The following is a 23758-nucleotide window of genomic DNA, read 5'->3' as shown; positions in this document are numbered from 1 at the left end:
CCTGTCCCATCACAGTCGCTTCACAGTGTGCATAGTCCTTGACAACTTTGGTTTGCCCCATACCTGTCTATGCACTCACACAGGTATTTCATAACTATCCACGGACAGGATGGTTGTAGGTGCACATCAGTGGGATCAGCCCTGCAAGTACAGATTACACACATTATCTCAGGAATCTGCATCAAGACTACCTCTTCCAGGGGCTTCCCTGGTGGCAAGGTGGTTAGGAATCCACCTGCCAATGCAGGGGACATTGCATTTTCTTCCCATAATATATATGTCTTACTTTTGTCTGTATTTTTATTTTTAATGAAAGTAATACAGTTAAGTGAAAATTCAAGTGGTTCTTAAAGGCTTTTAACAAAAAATATCCAGGAGTCCCATCAGTCCCCTGACCAACTTCTCCCCCACCTAGTTCCCCACAACCCTGCTAGGTGTTCTTCATTTCCTAAATGATAAACTTATACCAATGTTTCTTGATTTTCAGGTTTAGACATTATTTATTGACTTCTTGTCATGGTATTTGAGTATTTAGCTCTTTTATACACACCACCACCCACTTTGCCCTCACCCTTCCTTCTGACATAGCCACATCCCAACTCTCATTCAAGTCAGCAATTAGGGTTGTACCATCCTGACAATACAAATATAGGGTGTTGCTGACTCAAGTAAGTTACCATGATAATGCTTTTCTTGAAAATCTCCTTTCTGGAGTTAAAAATTGCTTTATTTTTTTACTTTTAAAAAAATGTACCTAACCTGAATTTTATCCAGATGCTTCAATGTAACTATCAAATGCCCATCAATAATATCTTCTAGGGCTTCCCTGGTGGCGCAGTGGTTGGGAGTCCGCCTGCCAATGCAGGGGACACGGGTTCAAGCCCTGGTCTGGGAACATCCCACGTGCTGCGGAGCTGCTAAGCCCGTGCGCCACAACTGCTAAGCCTGTGCTCTAGAGCCTGTGTGCCACAGCTACTGAAGTCCATGTGCCTGGAGCCCGTGCTCCGCAACAAGGGAAGCCATCGCAATGAGAAGCCCGTGCACTGCAACGAAGAGTAGCCCCCGCTCACCGCAACTAGGGAAACCCCGTGCACAGCAACAAAAGACCCAACACAGCTTAAATAAATAAATAAATAATAAAATAAATAAATTTATTTTAAAATAATAATATCTTCTAATGCCCAAATACGTGATTTTTCATTTATTCTTTTACTTTGCTAAAGCACAGACTCCAGTAGCTTACTCAGAAGGGGTGCATAGAAGATAAATTTTTAGAGGGCTTGACTGTCTGAAAATGTCTTTATTCTTTTCTCATCCTTGATTGATAATTTGGATAAACTGAAGATCATTTTCCCTCAGCATTTTAAATGCATTGTTCCACTGTCTTTTACTTTCAGTGTTGCCACTGCAATGTCTAATACCTTTCTAGTTCCCATTCCTCTGTATCTGACCTATTTTTCCTTCTAGAATCGTCCCATTATCTCTAGTAGTCTAAAAGTTCACAGTGATGTACCTTAGAATGGTTCTTTTTTCATTGATTGTGCTGGATACTCAGGGGTTCTTTTGATCTTATCTGCAATTATTTTCTTTTATTATTTCTTTGCTAATTTCCTCCCTCCCATTTTCTTGTTCTCTCTTTGTGAGCTCTTGTTACTAGGATGTTGGGACTTCAATATTACTCTCTAGATTTATTGTCCTTTTATCTGATTGATCATCTCTGCATCTTTCTTTTCTACTGTCTAAGACAGAGATTCTAAAGTGGGGGGAGAGGGACTTCCCTGGTGGCGCAGTGGTTAAGAATCCGCCTGCCAATGCAGGGGACACGGGTTCGAGCCCTGGTCCAGGAAGATCCCACATGCTGTGGAGCAACTAAGCCCGTGCACCGCAACTACTGAGTCTGTGCTCTAGAGCCCGCATGCCAAAACTACGAAAGCCTGTGTGTCTAGAGCCTGTGCTCCACAGCAAGAGAAGCCACCGCAATAAGAAGCCTGCGCACGGCAACGAAGAGTAGCCCCCACTCACTGCAACTAGAGAATGCCTGCCCGCAGCAGCAAAGACCCAACACAGCCAATAAATAAATAATAAAAAAAAAAAAATGGGGGGGGAGGGAGAGTTGATTCTCCCCACCCCAGCCGTTTGGCAATGTCTAGTGATATTTTTGGTGGTCACCACAGGAAAAAGGGGCATGCACTGGCATCTAGTGAGTAAAGGCCAGGGAGGCTGCTAAGCGTGTAACAATGCACAGGAGGGCCTCCCACGACAAAGAATTTCCAGCCCCAAATGTCAGTCATGCCAAGGCTGAGAAATTCTGGACCAGGAGAATTACTTAACTATCTCTTCCAACCTTCTAAAGTTTCTATTTCAGACATATTTTTCTTTCCCATTCTCTGATTAGCTCTTTTGTTATGGGAACTCTCCATCAAAAAATAAACTGCTTTCTCCAGAAAAGAAATTTCATACTTCACAGAAAGATTGTGTTGGTAGTGGTACAGTCAGGGTGGAGTGCATGAGTGCAGGCTGGCTGTATGAGGTGGGGAGGAGAACCAGTGGTCCAAGAGCTTTGTAAACAACTTTGGTCAATCCCCCTTCTTCAGGTTTATTCCTCAACCTGCCCTCCACCATACAGTGCACCTCCAAATGCTGTCTCCTCCAAGCACTTAGGTTAGCCCCTCTCCCAATCTGCCAAGTCAATTACAGTCGGCCTTTCATTCCTGTGGATGTGGAACCCGGTCATAAGGAGGGCAGACTGTACTTCACCATTTTATGTAAGGAACTTGAGTATCCATGGATTGTGATATCCAAAGGAGGTCCTGGAACCAATCCCCCAAAGATACCGAGGTATAACTGCATCTCTACTCCATCCAACTTCTGGCTTCCAAAATTTACTGAGATCTCCCATCTGCTGTGTACTTTTCTCCAGTCCTCTTCTTTCTTGTGGCTTATATCTTGTAAACCCCTTTGTACACTATCATTTTAGTGCTACTCTGCAAAGAATAAGTGATTAAAAAAAATTAAGTAACAGAAAGGGACCCAAAACAGAGGAAGGGGAAGAACATAATTTTTCTTAAATATCTAACTTATTTTTTTAATTGTGCCAAAATATTTTCATAAATTAAAAAAATTTTTTACAAATTAAATAGATGTTAACAATTACTAGTTTACGTATATGTTTATAACTTTTAGATCAGTTTGTTGAATATCCTTCCAGATACTTTTCCATGCATACTTGCATATACTTTAGGATTTTTTAAATAACAAAATGAATTAAAACAGTACATATTATTGTGTAATTGCTCAGACTATTCCATTCAATGGGTGCACCATAATGTATTCAACCAATCTCTTACTGTTGGACATTTATAGACCTTACTGTTGGACCAAATTTTCAGTTTTCCCAATACAGTAAAGTAGTAATGTCTGACTAGAAATTAATCCTAAGATTCAAAGCCAGTTTCAAGGTTAACAGGGAAACACTGGAGGATTCCTGCTCAGATCAAGAGGAAGAGAAACAAAAAAAGAGGAAGACAAGGGGGATGGCCACTCTCCCACTGCTAATACAGTGGTACTGGAAGTATCAGTCAAGGGTACTAGTGAAAGAGAAAAAGTAAAGACAATAACCATTGGGAAAAAAAGATTATAAAGTTGTTAATATTTGTAGATTATGATTACATACTTGGAAAATCCAAGAAAATCAACTGAAAATATATATAAACAATAGAAAATTAAGTATGGGAGCAGGATATAAAATTAATTTGTGGAAATCTGATATATATAGATATATATGTATACATATAACTCTGTACATGTGTGTATATATACCTATATAAATACACATATATATTTGTATACACACACACACACACACACACACACACAATACCCCCTTACAAAATAAAAGAAAGAAAAGCTCCCACTTACAACTGCAGCAAAAAAATATAAAGTGCCTAGGAATAAATTTAACAATACGAATAACAATATAAATATGAAAAACTTATATGAGAAAACCTTTAAAACACTCCTACAGGACCCAAAGTAGACTCGAACAATGAAAAGATAGACCACATTGTTAAATAGGAAAAGTCAATGTATGTCAATTCTCCCTAAATTTTAATTTAAAAATTTATTGCAATGTCAATGAAAATACTATTTTCTGGAATAGGACAAGCTGATTCTAAAGTTCATATGGAAAAATAAACAAGCAAGAATCACAGAAAAACTCTTTTGAAAAGGAAGAATAGCTTCCTATGTATTAAAAAATACTACAGAACCTCAATAATGAAATACTTTTGGATAAGCCATAGGAATAGAGAGACTAATGGAATTGAATAAAAAGTCCAGAAATAGACCCAAATTAGGGGCATCTCAAACCACTGGTATAAAATGGACTTTTTAATAAATGGATAACATCTGGAAAAAATTAATTTAAATCTATATCTCATATTGTATATTAGGATAAATTCCAAATGGGTCAAATATTTAAATATATACTGTGAACACACACAAATGTACTCTAAGAAAATATAGGTGAATTCTTTTCTTACCTTGGAATGGGAAGGCCTTTCTAACTGTGACTCAAAATCTAGAAGCCATAAAATATTAATAAATGTAACTAATTAAAAATCAAAAACTACTACAAAGCAAAAACTAATAACAATATCATAAGCAAAGTTGAAACACAAATTACAAACTAGGGGAAAAAAATCTGGTACTCAAATCACAGATAAAGGGCTAACCTCCTTAATGTATAAAAAGCTTCTAGAAATCAAGAAGAAAAAATTCTGCCACTCAAAAAGAAAAAAGAAAAGAAGACCTTAACAGAAAAGTGACAGAAAAAGAAACATAAAAATGACCCTTACACATTATAAATGGTCCTCATGCATAAAGATAAGCAAATTAAAACTAACCAACCACATCTCATACACAGATTGTTATTTTACTTTCTCACTATTCTCTGACTTTGGAGCATTCACTTCCCACTACATTCTCTTTAGATTGGAATCTACCCATTATCATTTTGAGAAAAAATGGGAAATTTATGAAGCTATGTCTTTCTTTAAGTTCTATAGCACATTTTGTTAACAGGGCAGATAGACCTTAACTGGATAACATTAGAGTGTTACTGTTTATCAACATATAAAAATACATGCTTGCTGTTTTGAAATATGAAGAACCCATATATCATTATGATAAAAATCAGAACAAGTATGTTCCCTATCTTCATCCTATTAACAAATTAAAAAAAAATAAAGTTGATAAATTATTCATAACTAGAGTTAAATACAATTTTAAAATTTAGAAATATTCCTTAGTATAAACATCTCCTACCCTAGCCCCATCCTCTGCCAAATATATTCAGTTCCAAAAGAATCAAATTTTTGTAATGATATAATTCAACTACTTCACTAGTCATGTGTTCATATGCACTGGCCATATGAACTATCTTAAAAGTAACTAAAAAGAAAAAATTTCTTAGCAATTTCCGTGACAGTATTGTTTTAATATACAAACATATTAACTCCCTTATATGTCCCAATCAAACCGATCTCCTAATGTCATCATGACTATCATTCATGTGATAGTATTACTGTAATCAACCCAAGATTTAAATCCTGTTCATCACTAACTGAAGTTCCTGTTTTAGGCACTCTGTATGAGAAGTTAGAAGCATCAAGAATGAGAGTTATGGGGCATTGGTTCAAGACGGTGGAGTAGAAGGATGTGCTCTCACTCCCTCTTGCAAGAGCACTGGAATCATAACTAACTGCTAAACAATCATTGACAGGAGGACACTGGAACTCACCAAAAAAGATACCTACATCCAAAGACAAAGGAGAAGCCAAAATGAGATGGTAGGAGGGGCGCAATCACAATAAAATCAAATCCCATAACTGCTGCGAGGGTGACTCACAAACTGGAGAACACTTATACAACAGAAGTCCACCACTGGAATGAAGGTTCTGAGCCCCACGTCAGGCTTCCCAACCTGGGGGTCTGGCAATGGGAGGAGGAATTCTTAGATAATCAGACTTTGAAAGTTAGCAGGATTTGATTGCAGGACTTCAACAGGACTGGGGAAAAAAGAAACTCCACTCTTGGAGGGCACACATAAAGTGATGTGCACATCCGGACCCAGGCGAAGGAGTGGTGACCCCATAGGAGACTGAACCAGACCTACCTGCTAGTGTTGGAGGGCCTACTGCAGAAGCAGGGGGTGGCTGTGTCTCACCGTGAGGACAAGGATCTCATTCAGATTCGATGGAGAAATCAAAAGCTTTACAGACAGGCAAAAGCTAAGAGAATTCAGCACCACCAAAACAGCTCTACAACAAATGCTAAAGGAACTTCTCTAAGTGAGAAACACAACAGAAGAAAAGGACCTACAAAAACAAACCCAAAACAATTAAGAAAATGGTAATAAGAACATACATATCGATAATTACCTTAAACGGGAATGGATTAAATGCTCCAACCAAAAGACACAGGCTCACTGAATGGATACAAAAACAAGACCCATATATATGCTGTTTAAAAAAGATCCACTTTAGACCTAGGGACACATACAGACTGAAAGTGAGGGGATGGAAAAAGATATTCCATGCAAATGGAAATCAAAAGAAAGCTGGAGTAGCAATACTCATATCAGATAAAATAGACTTTAAAATAAAGAATGTTACAAGAGAAAAGGAAGGACACTACATAATGATCAAGGGATCAATCCAAGAAGAAGGTATAACAATTGTAAATATATATGCACTCAACGTAGGAGCACCTCAATACATAAGGCAACCGCTAACAGCTATAAAATAGGAAATTGACAGTGACACAATACTAGTGGAGGACTTTAAAACACCTCACTTACGCCAATGGACAGATCATCCAAACATAAAATTAATAAGGAAACAGAAGCTTTAAATGACAAAATAGACCAGATAGATTTAATTGATATTTATAGAACATTCCATCCAAAAACAGCAGATTACACTTTATTCTCAAGTGCACACGGAACATTCTCCAGGATAGATCACATCTTGGGTCACAAATCAAGCCTCAGTAAATTTAAGAAAATTGAAATCATATCAAGCATCTTTTCTGACCACAATGCTATGAGATTAGAAATCAAATACAGGGGAAAAAACGTAAAAAACACAAACACATGGAGGCTAAACAATACGTTACTAAATAACCAAGAGATCACTGAAGAAATCAAAGAGAAAATCAAAATATACCTAGAGAAAAATGACAATGGAAACTCAATGATCCAAAACCTATGGGATGCAGCAAAAGCAGTTCTAAGAGGGAAGTTTATAGCAATACAACCCTACCTCAAGAAACAACAAACATCTCAAATAAACAACCTAACCTTACACCTAAAGGAACTAGAGAAAGAAGAACAAACAAAACCCAAAGTTAGTAGAAGGAAAGAAATCATAACGATCAGAGCATAACTAAATGAAATAGAAACCAAGAAGACAATGTGCCGCTGAGCCTGCGCGTCTGGAGCCTGTGCTCCGCAACAGGAGAGGCCACAACAGTGAGAGGCCCATGTACCACAAAAAAAAAAAACAAACTAAAAATAGAATTACCATATGACCCAGCAATCCCACTACTGGGCATATACCCCGAGAAAACCATAATTCAAAAAGACACATGCACCCCAATGTTCACTGCAGCACTGTTTACAATAGCCGGGTCATGGAAGCAACCTAAATGTCCATCAACAGACAAATGGATAAAGAAGTTGTGGTACATATATACAATGGAATATTACTCAGCCATAAAAAGGAACGAAATTGGGTCATTTGTAGAGTTGTAGATGGATATAGAGACTGTGACACAGAGTGAAATAAGTCAGAAAGAGAAAAACAAATATTGTATATTAACGCATATATGTGGAACCTAGAAAAATTGTACAGATGAACTGGTTTTCAGGGCAGAAATTGAGACACAGATGTACAGAAGAAATGAATGGACACCAAGGGGGGAAAGTGGCAGGGAGGGTGTTGTGTGATGAATTGGGAGATTGGGATTGACATATATACACTAATATGTATAAAATGGATAACTAATAAGGATCTGCTGTATTAAAAAATAAAATAAAATTCAAAAAAAACAGTAAAAAAAGAAGAATGAGAGTTATAATTATTGTTTATATAGAAAATGCACATGCTACATTCAGATCTCCCACTTAATCATGAGGCCTACGTTCTTTGCATTTTAGTACAAACAAAACATTTTTGCCCTCTAGCAAGTAACAATTTAAAAAAAATTATCCATTTCCATCTCTTTTCGAAATACTTGTTATACTTTGCAATATACTAAGAAGCCAATCTAGTTTTAATAAAAAAGAAATCATCCTTTGTAAATTTATTTTCCAATAGGAAACGTGTAGTTCTAGTCACAGATTTTTATTTCATTTTATTTATTTTTAAATTAATTAATAATTTATTATTCTTGGCTGCATTGGGTCTTTGTTGCTGTGCATGGGCTTTCTCTAGTTGCGGCGAGTGGGGGCTACTCTTCGTTGTGGTGCACGGGCTTCTCACTGTGGCTTCTCTTGTTGCAGAGCACAGACTCTAGGCATGCAGGCTTCAGTAGTTGCAGCACGCCGGCTCAGCAGTTGTGGCTCGCGGCTCTAGAGCTCAGGCTCAGTAGTTGTGGTGCATGGGCTTAGTTGCTCCATGGCATGTGGGATCTTCCCGGACCAGGGCTTGAACCCGTGTCCCCTGCATTGGCAGGTGGATTCTTAACCACTGTGCCACCAGGGAAGTCCCTAGTCACAGATTTTTAAATTCTCCTTGGCAGAAAATACAAGGTCAAAAATAATTATTGAAAGACTGTTACAATTAAGTGTCTTCAAAGTTTGTCAAATATATTCTGTAATAAAATGTGGAGTATCCCAAAATGCTAACATAATATTTAATAGGCAAAAAGTAGGTAGGAATGAATTTGGGGGTAAAGAAAATTTTAACTATTAATTCTATTTATATGTGGCGTATTAGGAACTATAATATCAATAATCAGAAGACCATCAGGATAAGGAAATTTAATTTAATCTATGAATTCTTCCTCCAGTCAAATACAAATCAAGCATTTCACAAAAATAATATATATACCAAGTCAAAATGAAATGTCAATATTTTTAGAATAGAAATTATTTCTTTTGATGTAGATATGAAATTCACTATTTCTCTAAACATGTAGAGATAGAAGGTGAGGTCTTCAGAATTTGGATGTTTGGTGATAACCAATTGGCAGAGAGAATATTATCTGCAGTGGTTGTCTGTCTCTCTGCACGGCTAACATGATCCACCAGCAACTGGAAGTCACCTTTGACTCCTTTCTCACTCCACAGAAGCTTTAGGATGTGCATTAGAGCAACTGCCTGCAAACTAGTCTCCTTTGTTCCAGTCTTGTTCCCACATCTTCTAATCTACCTCAATTGCTGCCATCAATAAGAAAACAATGAATATTTTCTGAAATTAGAAATAAATGAAATCACATACTTATCCAAAGTCCAGCTGACTTCTGGACAAGTACCTAATTATCAAAGCCCACCACCAATAGAAGAGGCAACATTATGGTACATCAGAGTCCAAAGCACAACTGAGAGTCTCACAATTGTGTTCCGGGAGTTTGATCACTGAACACACATGGATTTTAAGTTGGTTGAAGACAAAGTTTCTGTCTTCTCCATCTTTGCACCTTACACTGCACCTTGCAAGGTGGGTGCTCTCTATGTGTTCTCCCCATACCCATTTTCCCCACTTTTCTTAGCTAGCAAAGGGACTCAGTTAAGAGTTGGAAGTTCTGGGACTTCCCAGGTGGTCCAGTGGTAAAGAATCCACCTTCCAAAGCAGGGGACACAGATTCAATCCCTGGTCTGGGAACTAAGACCACACATGCCTCGGGGCAACTAAGCCCACGAGCCACAACTACTGAGCTCGCACGCCTCAACAAGAGACCCCGTGTGCCGCAAACTACAGAGCCCACGTGCCCTGGAGCTCACGCGCCACAACTAGAGAGAAGGCCTCGCACGGTAGCAAAGAGCCTGCACACCGCATTGATAGATCCTGTGTGCCACAAAGGAGACCCGACGCAGCCAAAAAAAATAATAATAATAAATAAAATAAATAAATATTTTTTTAAAAAAGACTTGGAAGTTCTATGGCTAGGGGAGAGTCTAAACTCACAGTCTACATTCTAGAGTGGAAAAGGGCAAAAGAACAACATGTTTTCCCTCATTTTTTATCCTGAGCAATTACCTAAAGTTAATAAAAGGGAATCAAGTGATTTAAAGAAATACTTTGCCTTTCCTTTTAGAGCTCCTACAGAGAAACTGCCCTTTGGTTTGTACAGGAAGCGCTGTACCAGACGACATTTTACAAACTATCAAGATTTGGCTTTTAATACAGTTTTATGCACACAATATTCTACTAGTACAGAAAGGGAAAGTCGGCCCTCTAATATATCATAAGTGAAAGGAACTCAATTTCAATTCACTTTGTCTTAATCCAAATTATTAGATCTTTCAACAAAGAATGCACATTGTAAGGGCATCACGGGAAACTTTTTAAATTGCATAAATTTTGATTGCAAGCCAGACAAGAAATTCTTAGAAAAAAGTAACTATCACTAACAGCTAAAAACACCAACTGTCTAGATTCAGCATTTATTATACTGATTTGGAAGGGAGAGTGGACAAACAAACAAATAGAGCTAAAGTTCAAAACCATGTGTCTCAATATTTAGATGTGTTTTTTGGTAGATCTGCCCTTCTTTGGTTTATAACGACCATTACATCAGTAAAAACCAATCATTCTTTGAATTTGGAAATCAACATAAAAATACAAAAAGTCAACTCACTGACACCCCTATTGTGCTTCATCACCCTGGACCCAGAGTTCAGCCCTCTCTCTAGTTTTCATAGAAAATTATCTCCAAGAATTTCAAGATTTACCCCAACTTTACATACGATTAAGGAGATTCCTGAGAAGTTGAATGGTCTGCCATCAACTCTGTGTTCCTCTCTCTCTTTTTCCCTACATGACGATTGAATGGGCATCTTCTGTCTCTCAAGCTCCTTGGAGTTTCACTGCTTACCTAAAGTAGTTCTTCCAAACAAATACAGCACTAATCCTAAAATAAGTCCTGTGAAAAACTTTCTTCAACTTGATTCACCTCCCTCGCTTTCATTTCTCAGTACACTTGTACACTCTCCTAGCCCCTTGACATTTTCATCTCCAAGTTTTGACAAATTCTTGAGTAGCCTGATAACATATGGGCTTTTCTGCTTTAATTCTGGGCTCTAACTTTTGCAATTAACCTTTGCTCAGTTCACTTCCACTCACTCCAGGTAACAGCCTCATCCAATTTTGGACCTGATTTCAGCTTTGTCTCCTCTCTGTTCTTCCTATTTCCACAATCCACCAAGGTACATCTGATATCAACTCCACTTACACAATAGCTATCTAAAGCTCTCTTTCTTGAGCTCCAGACCGACATTCCCAATATCCTACTACATGTTCTCAGGTTCTTCAAATGCAATAAAATGTAATTCATTATCCCCCCACTCCTCCCCATACTCTTCTTTCTCACTTTTCTCAGTTTAAGGAGTCATTGTGCACCTAATCACCCAACCCAGAAACCTCAATTTTCCTAGACTCCTCCCTCTTACTTAGCCCTCTGTATCCAAGTAGACACCAAATTCTGTCAATTCTACTCCCTAAAGATCTTTCATATATTTATGTCCTCTACCCTTCCTCTTTCGCTCACCCAGTTTAGGCCCACATGCCTTCTTTAACCTCTGATGTCTCTCTGGTGTCTTCCCTCTTTGAGCCTTTACACAGAAAGTTCCAGGATAATAATTTCCTTCCCAGTGCCTAGCACCACAGGTTTCACACATGACAGACCATCAATAAGCATTCATTAATTACAGAAGAGACTTCAAATCCTCGTTATCTCACATCTTTCCTTTCCTCGCCATTCATTGATTGCCTCTGTCTCTACATCCAACCTCGTGCTTCTTCAGGATTCTTCTAACTTGCTGTTGATTTTCTTCTTACCCTTTTACTTCCAATCAAAGCTTTCTATTACTCTTTATTGCCTATCAAGTAAATGCATGGCACCAAGATCCTCCATTCTAGCTCAGATCTACTTTTCCAGTCTTATTGTTCATACCCTCCCTCTCATATTCTTTACTCAATTTAGCCAAATTCAACCACTAGTCATTCTCCCCCAAAATGCTGTGCATTTTCCTGCCTCCTTGCCTTTGCTCATGCTGCTTCCAAAACACAGGATGTCTTGTCTTCATATCTTTCTGGCAAAAGCTTTCCTAGTTTTAAGGCCCAGATCAAATGCCACTTTCTTCATAAAACTTACTGTTTCTTCCAGACAAAATTTCTCTCTTTCTCTTCTCTCCTTCTTTGAAACTAGTTTGTTACTTGCTTTGTACAAGTATTTTATTTCTCCTACTAAAGAAGTAGTATCATACAGTTTTTCAAAGCAGTGCTTTTCAGACCACCAGCAGCAGAATAACAGGAGTCTTGTTAAAAACAAAAATAAGGGCTTCCCTGGTGGCGCAGTGGTTGAGAGTCTGCCTGCCGATGCAGGGGACGCGGGTTCGTGCCACAGTCCGAGAAGATCCCACATGCCGCGGAGTGGCTGGGCCCGTGAGACATGGCCGCTGAGCCTGCGCGTCCGGAGCCTGTGCTCCCCAACGGGAGAGGCCACAACAGTGAGAGGTCCGCGTACATCAAAAAAAAAAACAAAAACAAAACAAAAACGCTACTGAATCGGACTCTTTTGAGGTAGAACTCAGAACTCTGCAATTTGAAAACAGGCTCCCCAGTAAAGGGCACAGAGAAGTTGGAGGCCTGTGAGGTACAGAAACGGGCCTTGAAGTCAGTCCAACTGAGAGCTGCATTCCAGTTGTATCTCTATTAAAAGATAATTTTCAGAAAAAGCAAAAATCGCGACTCTGATACAGATAGAAAAGAAAAAAAAGTTAAAGATGTTATTTAACTCGCTCAGTGAGGGAAACAGGGAGATGTTATAACCTCTTCAAAAGAGAATCTGAAAAAAGACATTTATACAGAGTTGTAAAATGATGCAAAGGTGATAAACGGCTACAATCAGATAATCCAGAAGGATGTGCAATAGTTCAAAGACAATGAAAGGCAAGAGTGAGATGACCTGGAAGGTATCTTGTAGGCAATGCCAAGTTTTCTACTAAAACATGACATTTTTTCTATGCCTCTTACTGGCTGTACAATTTTGAGTATGTTAACTTCTCTGATCCTCAGTTACTTTATCTGTAAAATGGTAATAAGATTTCATAGTTTTTGAAAAGTTTAAATGGGGACAATAATTACATGACAGAGATATTGTGAAAATTAAATGAGCTAATGAGTTCCAAGATCTTAGGGCCGTGATGCACACGTGATACTCGATAAACATTACACAGCGGTAGTAGTACTACTGGTACTATTACTACAAACTAGAAGTTCCTTGAGACTCATTTTTGTTTATTAGTGAATGTAGTCATTCAATCAATCAACCAATGTGTATAAAATACCTATTTATGCTATGTTTGGGTGGATTATAAAATGGTCTCTGCCCACAAGGAGTCCAGGCCAGCAGAGGAGATGAGAAGTTAAACAAATAGTTACACAGGATACAAAAAGTAAAAATAGAGGTATGTGAGCACAATTAACAAAATGGCTAACCATGTGTGGAATGTACAGAATGCTTCCAGAAAAGCGTTATAAAGGTGAATTTGAGCTGAATTTTGAAGGGTGACCAGGAAGTCGCTAAGGAAGCACAGTGTGCTAACAATTATTGTGCTAGATCATTATGTATGTTAATCTCATTTAATTCGCACAAGAGCCGTATAATAAGAGCACACACAAATTGAGTACTTACTTTGTGCCAGTCCCTTTTTAAAATAACCTTCATTATCCTATTTTATGAAGACAAAAACCTGAGGCTTAGAGAAATCAAGCAACTTTCCCAAGATGATGCAGCCGGTGAGTGGCAAAGCCACAATTCATCCCAGATAACCTATTTCCAAAATGTAGGAAATATCATCTCCATTTACTAATAAGAGAATCAAAACCCAGAGAGATTATGAGAACTTCCAGGAAAAACTGATTGCTGTGCTGGCTCCTGGGTATTTTTTGTTTGTTTTTTTGTTTGTTTTAATATATATATTTTTACAATTCACATTCTTTTTTTTTAAATAAATTTATTTTATTTTTTTAAATTTAGTTTTGGCTGTGTTGGGTCTTCGTTGCGTTGTGAGGGCTCCTCATTGTGGTTGCTTCTCTTGTTTTGGAGCATGGGCTCTAGGCTCATGGGCTTCAGTAGTTGTGGCACGCGGGCTTCAATAGTTGTGGCTCGTGGGCTCTAGAGCGCAGGCACAGTAGTTGTGGCTCACGGGCTTAGTTGCTCTGCGGCATGTGGGATCTTCCCGGACCAGGGATCGAACCTGTGTCCCCTGCACTGGCAGGTGGATTCTTAACCACTGCACCACCAGGTAAGTCCCCTGGGTTCCTCGTTTTAAAGCCCAGGCAAGTTGGGGAGGAAGAGCACTCCAGAAAGAAGGAGAACGTGCAAAACCTTGGAAGCCTGGAGGAGCGTGGCATGTCCCCAGGAACCAAAAATGTTTGAAACTCAGTATGCATATATAGAAACAGCAATAGGAGATGAAGCCCCTAAAGATCACTTCAGGGATTGTGAAAAATAAATTATGCCACACTAAATATTGCAGACTCGGCTCAGGAACAAATGAGGAAACAATGGATGACTTTAAGCAAGGGAATAAAGCAAACAAAGGTTTAGATTGGAGGCAGGGCAAGGAGTTATGAAGCAGCAAAGGCTAGTATTATTGAGATCAAGAGTTTTGAAGCCAGTCACCATGCCACTTATCACGACCTAAGGAAAGAGAACCTCTTTGAGCCAGAGTCTCCTCATCTGTAAAATGAATATAATACAGTCATTATGAGGTGTAAATGAAAGAACATAGGTAAACACCTGACTGTACTTTAGATCTAGTAGGCATTCAATAAATGATGGTGCTTGTATTAACAGTTGTTTATTGCCATTTTTGTTGTGAGACAGATATCTTGAGACCTAGTTTAGGTCTTTTTGAAGGGAGAACATGTTAAATACACTTAGTGGTGTGCTTTTATCTGGGTCGTTTAGAAATAAAATCAATACTGCTTGATTTTTTCAGACATAGTAAATTGACCTGTATAAGAACAGCCAAGTCCCAGGAGCACAAAGAGAACCAGATTTCAGGAATGGCATGAGGTTGTGGGTTCAGTTTATCAAACATTTCTTGTGTCCAACACTATATTAAGTGTTGCATACATAAAAATAGTTAAAACACAGTCTCCCTTCACAAGGAGTCAAGCTGTAAAGTCTGTATCTACAATACAGTTCTTTGGGCTGATTTCCTTTATTCTAGATCCCTGGCCTCCTCTTTTACTTACAACCTCTCACTTGCCCCTTGGGTCTGATATTTACACTACTCTTTGGAAGTGATCTTGGTTTCCCTACTTCATTACTCTCCTCCCCCAAATTTGTACTCCTTCCTTTCCTGGATGAGTAAGATTACACTTAATCTGATCGAAACCTATCCTCAGAACCCTACCCTGGTTCCAAGGAACCTTGCTACTGTAGTGAAGTTAAACCAATTCTCTCAACAGCTGGCACCAGAATTCTTCTCAGAGGGAAATGCTTTGATGAGTTGCTATGAGTAGACACGGAGTGCTTGAGAACTTGGGTCAGCAAGAGAGAGGATAATCAAAGACTGTTCTACATTAGAAATTCACTTGGGGGGATGGAAAAAGTTGGGGAGAAAAGAGAAGACAGAAGAGAAAGAAAAGAGACAGAAGGCAGAGTAACTCCATAATATGCCTAAAATGGTTTTTCTTCATGTGCAGTATTCTAAGTTATTTGCATTCCTTCAACTCCTCTCATGTCTTCCAAATCTCCAGTTAGTCTTCCATTACCCCTACACAATCACACCTCCCCACAGTACACACATTGTGAGTGGAGATGTTGGTGGGGTAAGTAAAGAAATCATGGGGCTAAGTTCCACTGCTGGATCAAAAAGGAGCAGAATGGAGACAGCACACCTAGAAAAATGATACAGTACACAAAATGAACCCATCAGTAGAAGCAGGGTCCAAGATAATGCTAAAACTGTATATGTCTAGAAAATTGGCAGAACACTTCAGGAGATATTGTACTTTGTTTAAGAGTTGTGAAATAGGGGCTTGAACCGATCTTAACATGATACTATACATAGAAAATCCTAAAGATGCTACCAGAAAACTACTAGAGCTAATGTACCAGGTGAAGGACCAAGATAAAACCCCAGAAAAACAACGAAATGAAGTGGAGATAGGCAACATTCCAGAAAAAGAATTCAGAATAATGATAGTGAAGATGATCCAGGACCTTGGAAAAAGAACAGAGACAAAGATCGAGAAGATGCAAGAAATGTTTAACAAAGACCTAGAAGAATTAAAGAACAAACAAACAGAGATGAACAATACAATAACTGAAATGAAAACTACACTAGAAGGAATCAATAGCAGAATAACTGAGGCAGAAGAATGGATAAGTGACCTGGAAGACAGAATGGTGGAATTCACTGCTACAGAACAGAATAAAGAAAAAAGAATGAGAAGAAATGAAGACAGCCTAAGAGACCTCTGGGACAAAATTAAATGTAACAAAATTATACAGATCCCAGAAGGAGAAGAGAGAAAGGACCTGTGAAAATATTTGAAGAGATTATAGTTGAAAACTTCCCTAACATGAGAAAGCAAATAGCCACCCAAGTCCAGGAAGCAAAGAGAGTCCCATACAGGATAAACCCAAGGAGAAACATGCCAAGACACATAGTAATCAAACTGGCAAAAATTAAAAACAAAGAAAAATTATTGAAAGCAGCAAGGGAAAAATGACAAATAACATACAAGGGAACTCCCATAAGGTTAACAGCTGATTTCTCAGCAGAAACTCTACAATCCAGAAGGGTATGGCATGATATACTTAAAGTGATGAAAGGGAAGAACCTACAACCAAGATTACTCTAGCCAGCAAGGATCTCACTCAGATATGATGGAGAAATCAAAAGCTTTACAGACAAGCAAAAGCTAAGAGATTTCAGCACCACCAAACCAACTCTACAACAAATGCTAAAGGAACTTCTCTAAGTGGGAAACACAAGAGAAGGACCTACAAAACAAACCCAAAACACTTAAGAAAATGGTCATAGGAACATACATATCGGTAATTACCTTAAACATGAACGGATTAAATGCTCCAACCAAAAGACACAGGCTTGCTGAATGGATACAAAAGCAAGACCCATATATATGCTATCTACAAGAGACCCACTTCAGACCTAGTGACACATACAGACTGAAAGTGAGGGGATGGAAAAAGATATTCCATGCAAGTGGAAATCAAAAGAAAGCTGGAGTAGCAATATTCATATCAGATAAAATAGACTTTAAAATAAAGAATGTTACAAGAGAAAAGGAAGGACACTACATAATGATCAAGGAATCAATTCAAGAAGAAGATATAACAATTATATATATATATGCACCCAACATAGGAGCACCTCAATACATAAGGCAACTGCTAACAGCTCTAAAAGAGGAAATCGACAGTAACACAATAATAGTGGGGGACTTTTACCCCTCCCTTACAGCAATGGACAGATAATACAAAATGAAAATAAATAAGGAAACAGAAGCTTTAAATAACACAATAGACCAGTTAGTTTTAATTGATATTTATAGGACATTTTACCCCAAAACAGCAGATTACACTTTATTCTCAAGTGCGCATGGAACATTCTCCAGGATAGATCACATCTTGGGTCACAAATCAAGCCTCAGTAAATTTAAGGAAATTGAAATTGTATCAGGCATCTTTTCTGACCACAAGGCTATGAGATTGGAAAAGAATTACAGGGAAAAAACCGTAAAAAACACAAACACATAGAGGCTAAACAATACGTTACTAAATAACCAAGAGATCACTGAGGAAGTCAAAGAGGAAACCAAAACATACCCAGAGACAAATGACAATGAAAACACGACAGTCCAAAACCTATGGGATGCAGCAAAAGCAGTTCTAAGAGGGAAGTTTATAGCTATACAAGTCTACCTCAAGAAACAAGAAAAATCTTACATGGTTTTGGAAGTCCTAGCCATGGCAATCAGAGAAGAAAAAGAAATAAAAGGAATCCAAATTGGAAAAGAAGAAGTAAAACTGTCACTGTTTACAGCTGACATTATACTATACATAGAGAACCCTAAAATGCCACCAGAAAACTACTAGAGTGTATCAATATTGTGAAAATGACTCTACTACCCAAAGCAATCTACAGATTCAATGCAATCCCTATCAAACTACCAATGGCATTTTTTACGGAGCTAGAACAGAAAATCTTACAATTTGTGTGGAGACGCAAAAGCCTCCAAATAGCCAAAGCAGTCTTATGGGAAAAAACAGAGCTGGAGGAATCAGACTCCTTGACTTCAGACTATACTACAAAGCTACAGGAATCAAGACAATATGGTACTGGCACAAAAACAGAAACATAGATCAATAGAACAAGATAGAAAGCCCAGAGATAAGCCCACACACCTATGGTCAACTAATGTATGACAAAGGAGGCAAGGATATACAATTGAGAATATACAGTCTCTTCAATAAGTGGTGCTGGGAAAACTGGACAGTTACATGTAAAAGAATGAAATTAGAACACTCCCTAACACCTTACACAAAAATAAACTCAAAATGGATTAGAGACCTAAATGTAAGACCAGACACAATAAAACTCTTAGAGAAAAACATAGGAAGAACACTCTTTGACATAAATCACAGCAAGATCTTTTTTGATCCACCTCCTAGAGTAATGGAAATAAAAACAAAAACAAATGGGACTATATGAAACTTCAAAGCTTTTGCACAGCAAAGGAAACCATAAACAAGACAAAAAGACAGCCCTCACAATGGGAGAAAATATTTGCAAACGAATCAACAGGAAAAGGATTAATCTCCAAAATATATAAACAGCTCATGCAGCTCAATATGAAAAAAACAAACAACCCAATCCAAAAATGGGCAGAAGACCTAAATAGACATTTCTCCAAAGAAGACATACAGAAGGCCAAGAGGCACGTGAAAAGTTGCTCAACATCACTAATTATTAGAGAAGTGCAAACTAAAACTACTATGAGGTATCACCTCACACCAGTTAGAATGGGCCTCATCGGAAAATCTACAAACAACAAATGCTGGAGAGGCTGTGGAGAAAAGGGAACCCTCTTGCACTGTTGGTGGGAATGTAAATTGATACAGCCATTATGGAGAACGGTATGGAGGTTCCTTAAAAAGCTAAAAATAGAATTACCATATGACCCAGCAACTCCACTACTGGTCATATACCCAGAGAAAACCATAATTCAAAAAGACACATGCACCGCAATGTTCATTGCAGCACTATTTACAATAGCCAGGTCATGGAAGCAACCTAAATGCCCATCGACAGACAAATGGATAAAGAAGTTGTGGTACATATATACAACAGAATATTACTCAGCCATAAAAAGGGACGAAATTGGGTCATTTGTTGAGACGTGGCTGGATCTAGAGACTGTCATACAGAGTGAAGTAAGTCAGAAAGTGGAAAACAAATATCGTATATTAAGGCATATATGTGGAACCTAGAAAAATGGTACAGATGAATCAGTTTGCAGGGCAGAAGTTGAGACACAGATGTAGAGAACAAGCATATGGACACCTAGGTGGGAAAGTGGCCGGGGGTGGTGGTGGTGGTGTGATGAATTGGGAGATTGGGATTGACATGTATATACTTATGTGTATAAAATAGATGACTAATAAGAACACGCTGTATAAAAAAATAAATTAAATAAAATACCAAAATTAAAAAACAATAAGATGTTGGGGAAAAAAAGATGACAATCAGCATTCTAAAGAAAATTTAAAAAACATAGAAAACTACTAGAACTAATCAATGAATTTGGTAAAGTACAGGATACAAAATTAATACACAGAAATCTCTTGCATTTCTGTACACTAACAGCGAAAGATCTGAAAGAGAAATTAAGGAAACAATCTCATTTATCACTGCAGCAAAAGAATAAAATACCTAGGAAAAAACCTACCTGAGGAGACAAAAGACCTGTGCTCTGAAAACTATAAAATGCTGATGAGAGAAATCAAAGATGACACAAACAGATGGAAAGATATACCATGTTCTTGGATTGGAAGAATGAATATTGTCAAAATGAGTATACTACCCAAGGCAATCTACAGATTCAGTGCAATCCTTGTCAAATTATGAATGGCATTTTTCATAGAACTAGAACAAAAAAATTTTTAATTTGTATGGAAACACAAAAGACCCCGAATAGCCAAAGCAATCCTGAGAAAGAAAAATGGGGCTGGAAGAATCAGGCTCCCTGATTTCAGACTATACTTCAAAGCAACAGTAATCAAAACAGTATGGTACTGGCACAAAAAGAGAAATATAGATCAATGGAACAGGATAGAAAGCCCAGAAATAAACCCATGCACCTATGATCAATTAACCTATGACAAAGGAGGAGAGAATATACAACAGAGAAAAGACAGTCTCTTTAATAAGTGGTGCTGGGAAAACCAGACAGCTGCATGTAAAAGAATGAAATTAGAACATTCTCTAACACTATACACAAAAATAAACTCAAAATGGATTAAAGACCTAAATGTAAGACTGGCTACTCTAAAACTCTTAGAAGAAAACATAGGAAGAACACTTATTTAGTTGAAAAACAACAAATTATCACAACTGATATCTAGGTTATGATTTCTTCAGTTATTGACAATGACTGCCTTTCTAGGATTCCAGTCTTCCCCAAAGCTGGGAAGACAGCAATGTTGTTTTACCCAGGTTACTACAGTAGTCTCCCTGGGATTAGCAAACATTTTCTTAAAGAACCAAATCATAAATATTTCAGGCTTTCTGGGCCAGATGGTCAGTTACTCAGCTCTGCCCTTAAGGCCTGGAAGCAGCAGTAGACAATATGTAAATGAATGGATATGGCTGTGTTCCAATAAAACGTTTTTACAAGCTCAGGTAGCAGGCTTTCTGTCCTGCTCCTTCTGTTTTCCATATTATAATCAGGGTATTCTTTCTAAATATCACTCCTCTGCTTAAACACTTGAATGGCTTCCCATTGCCCTTAGTCCAGATTCCTTAGAAGAGCTTCCTCTCCAGCAATTTCTAGCTCCTAACTCAATTTTTCAGCACAATTGAACTACTTTGAATTCCCCCCAAATTCCTGGTTCTCTTCCTTCCACAAATTTGCATATGCTGTTCTTTTACTTGGAATATTCTTCTCTCCCTGCAGCCACACTCACCACGTCTCCCACACACACCAGGTTAGTTGATGTCTACCTATCTGTTTTTCAAGTTTCACATTAAATGTAACTTCCTCCAGGAAGTTTTCCCTGATCCCTAAATTCTCACACAGTGCTGAGATTACTAGTTTAATTGTCTGAATCTCCTGTTAGTCCAAGGCTCTGTGAGGACAGGAAATTGGTCTGCCACTCATCCATTGTATTCCAAGGTACTCTATAAATAATTGCTGAATAAATGGGTTCTTGACTGTTGAGGAAGGAAAAGACAAGAACCAAGCTAAAAATGGAGAGAACCTTCAAAGGCTAATTGGTGGAGAATAAGCTAAGATTTGTTTGAACTGTTCCCTCTAATCCAAAATCTGCTCCTAGAGCATTTTCTGCTTTGCCATTATAGTTTGCAGAAAGGTTTAGGAAACATGCAATATGTCTTCCAGACTTTCTGATGTGGCAACCAGTCTTGAATGGTTTAATTTCTGCCTTGATCTCCAAACTTAATCTTTTCACCCTCTCTTTGGCTCCTAATCTCTTACCTCATATCCTGCTTACAGTCTTGTATACAGTGTCACTTTCTTTTTTAAAATTAATTTATTTACTTATGGCTGTGTTGGGTCTTCATTTCTGTGCGAGGGCTTTCTCTAGTTGTGGCAAGTGGGGGCCACTCTTCACTGTGGTGCGCGGGCCTCTCACTATCGCGGCCTCTCTTGTTGCGGAGCACAGGCTCCAGATGTGCAGGGTCAGTAATTGTGGCTCACGGGCCCAGTTGCTCCGCAGTATGTGGGATCTTCCCAGACCAGGGCTCGAATCCGTGTCCCCTGCATTGGCAGGCAGATTCTCAACCACTGCGCCACAAGGGAAGCCCCAGTGTCACTTTATATTTGGTAATTCTCCTCTCAAAGTGATCTTGGCTTGCCTTTCTGACCAATACTCACATTTCAAATATCAGGTGGTGGGCGTATTCTATATGCCAGGCTCACAGGACTTCTATAAGCCAGGCCTATAGGATGTAATCATTTAGTCCTTACTCAAGCCTCACAATAATGTCATAAGAGATTTCCTTTCCTTGGTCCCACTTTATAGTTGATGAAATTAAGACTTAAAGAGGTTAAGTAACTTGCCAAAGAAACAGAACAAATGGCAGAGCTAAGATGTGAGGGAAGAAAGTCTGACGCCAGAAATCACATTTCTAACCTCATACTACTTTATAGTTTCTCTCAGACCATGTCTGTTATTTCTTGTTGTTGTTGTTCTTTTTACCTCTCTGAATTCCTGTACAGCCCCAGAAGTCTTCTGCAGTCCTCCTGCAAGTTTCATCCTGAATCTCATGGGTCGTGTGTTAAATCCAAGGTGATCATAATAACTAACATTTATTGAGCAGAGTCACTGTGTTAAGTGCTGTTCGTGTTACTCATTCAACTTTCAAAGACCCTCATAAAATAACACAAGGTTAGCTCTGTTTTGCAGTTAAGGAAATAGAGGCAAAAAAGGGTAAAATAACGTGTCCAAGAGCACACAATTAGAATGGGAGGACTTAGAATTTAAACCACAGTAGTCTGACTCCACAACACTTACTTCTGGGTAAGGAGAGAACACATAGGGAAGCAGATAACATAAAGAACTCTTCAAGCCTCATAGGATGAGGTTGAAAGTGTTGGTGAGTTTAATTGATTCAGGCTGTAATTATCCAGGATAAGACATTATAAGGATGACTTAATTATTTATTGCTGCCCAAACTATCATCAAAGTTCATGGCTTAAAACAATTGTTTATTAGCTGACAGTTACGTGGGTCGACAATTTGGGATGAACTTGGTTGAGAAGTTCTTCTGCTGGGTTTGCCTGGGCTCACTCACGTGGTGACAGTCAGCTGTGGCAGCTTGGCAAGGGCTTGATGCTCCACAATGGTTTCTCTAGCGGTCAAGGCCAGGTGCATGGGCATACAACTTGTGCTTGGTTCACTGTTCTGCTATTGCTGTCTTAAAATTCTTAATAATTATGAAACAAGGGGCCCTACTGGGCCTTCCACATTATGTTGCCAGTCATGTTAGTGGTTGGTGCTGGATGTCAGCTGGGCACCTTTCTCCACGTAGCTTCTCATCCCCAAAGAGACTAGCCCAGGTTTCTTCAGATAGTGACAGAAGCTTTCCAAGAGAGTGAGAGCAAAGCCTGCAAGGCCTCTTGAGGTCTAAACTCATAATTCCCACGTCATTACTTCTGCTGTATTTTATTGATCAAAGCAAGTCACAAGGCAAGCCCAGACACAAGGAAGTGGAGATCTAGAGTCAACTTTTTTTTTTTTTTTTTTT

General features: G+C 38.5%; 1 protein-coding gene across 2 annotated transcripts in view; it reads right to left on the bottom strand.

The window, feature by feature from the left end:
- The window catches only part of TLCD4 (TLC domain containing 4), an 87758-nt gene that overhangs the window by 60535 nt on the left and 3465 nt on the right, over positions 1-23758 (bottom strand). The window contains exon 1 of one of the 2 annotated variants that reach the window (XM_024751297.1): positions 64-98. The exons of the other annotated variant lie outside the window; for it this stretch is intronic. The gene's annotated coding sequence lies outside the window, so the exon portion shown is untranslated. Of the gene's footprint in view, positions 1-63; positions 99-23758 lie in introns of those variants that run through there. 2 annotated transcript variants of the gene reach the window in all.

Source organism: Neophocaena asiaeorientalis, unplaced genomic scaffold (genome assembly GCF_003031525.2).
Source record: "Neophocaena asiaeorientalis asiaeorientalis breed wild unplaced genomic scaffold, Neophocaena_asiaeorientalis_V1.1 scaffold147, whole genome shotgun sequence".
NCBI classification, from domain to species: Eukaryota; Metazoa; Chordata; class Mammalia; order Artiodactyla; family Phocoenidae; genus Neophocaena; species Neophocaena asiaeorientalis.
Note: the sequence above shows the minus strand (reverse complement) of the source record. Positions and strands in the feature narration are given on the sequence as shown.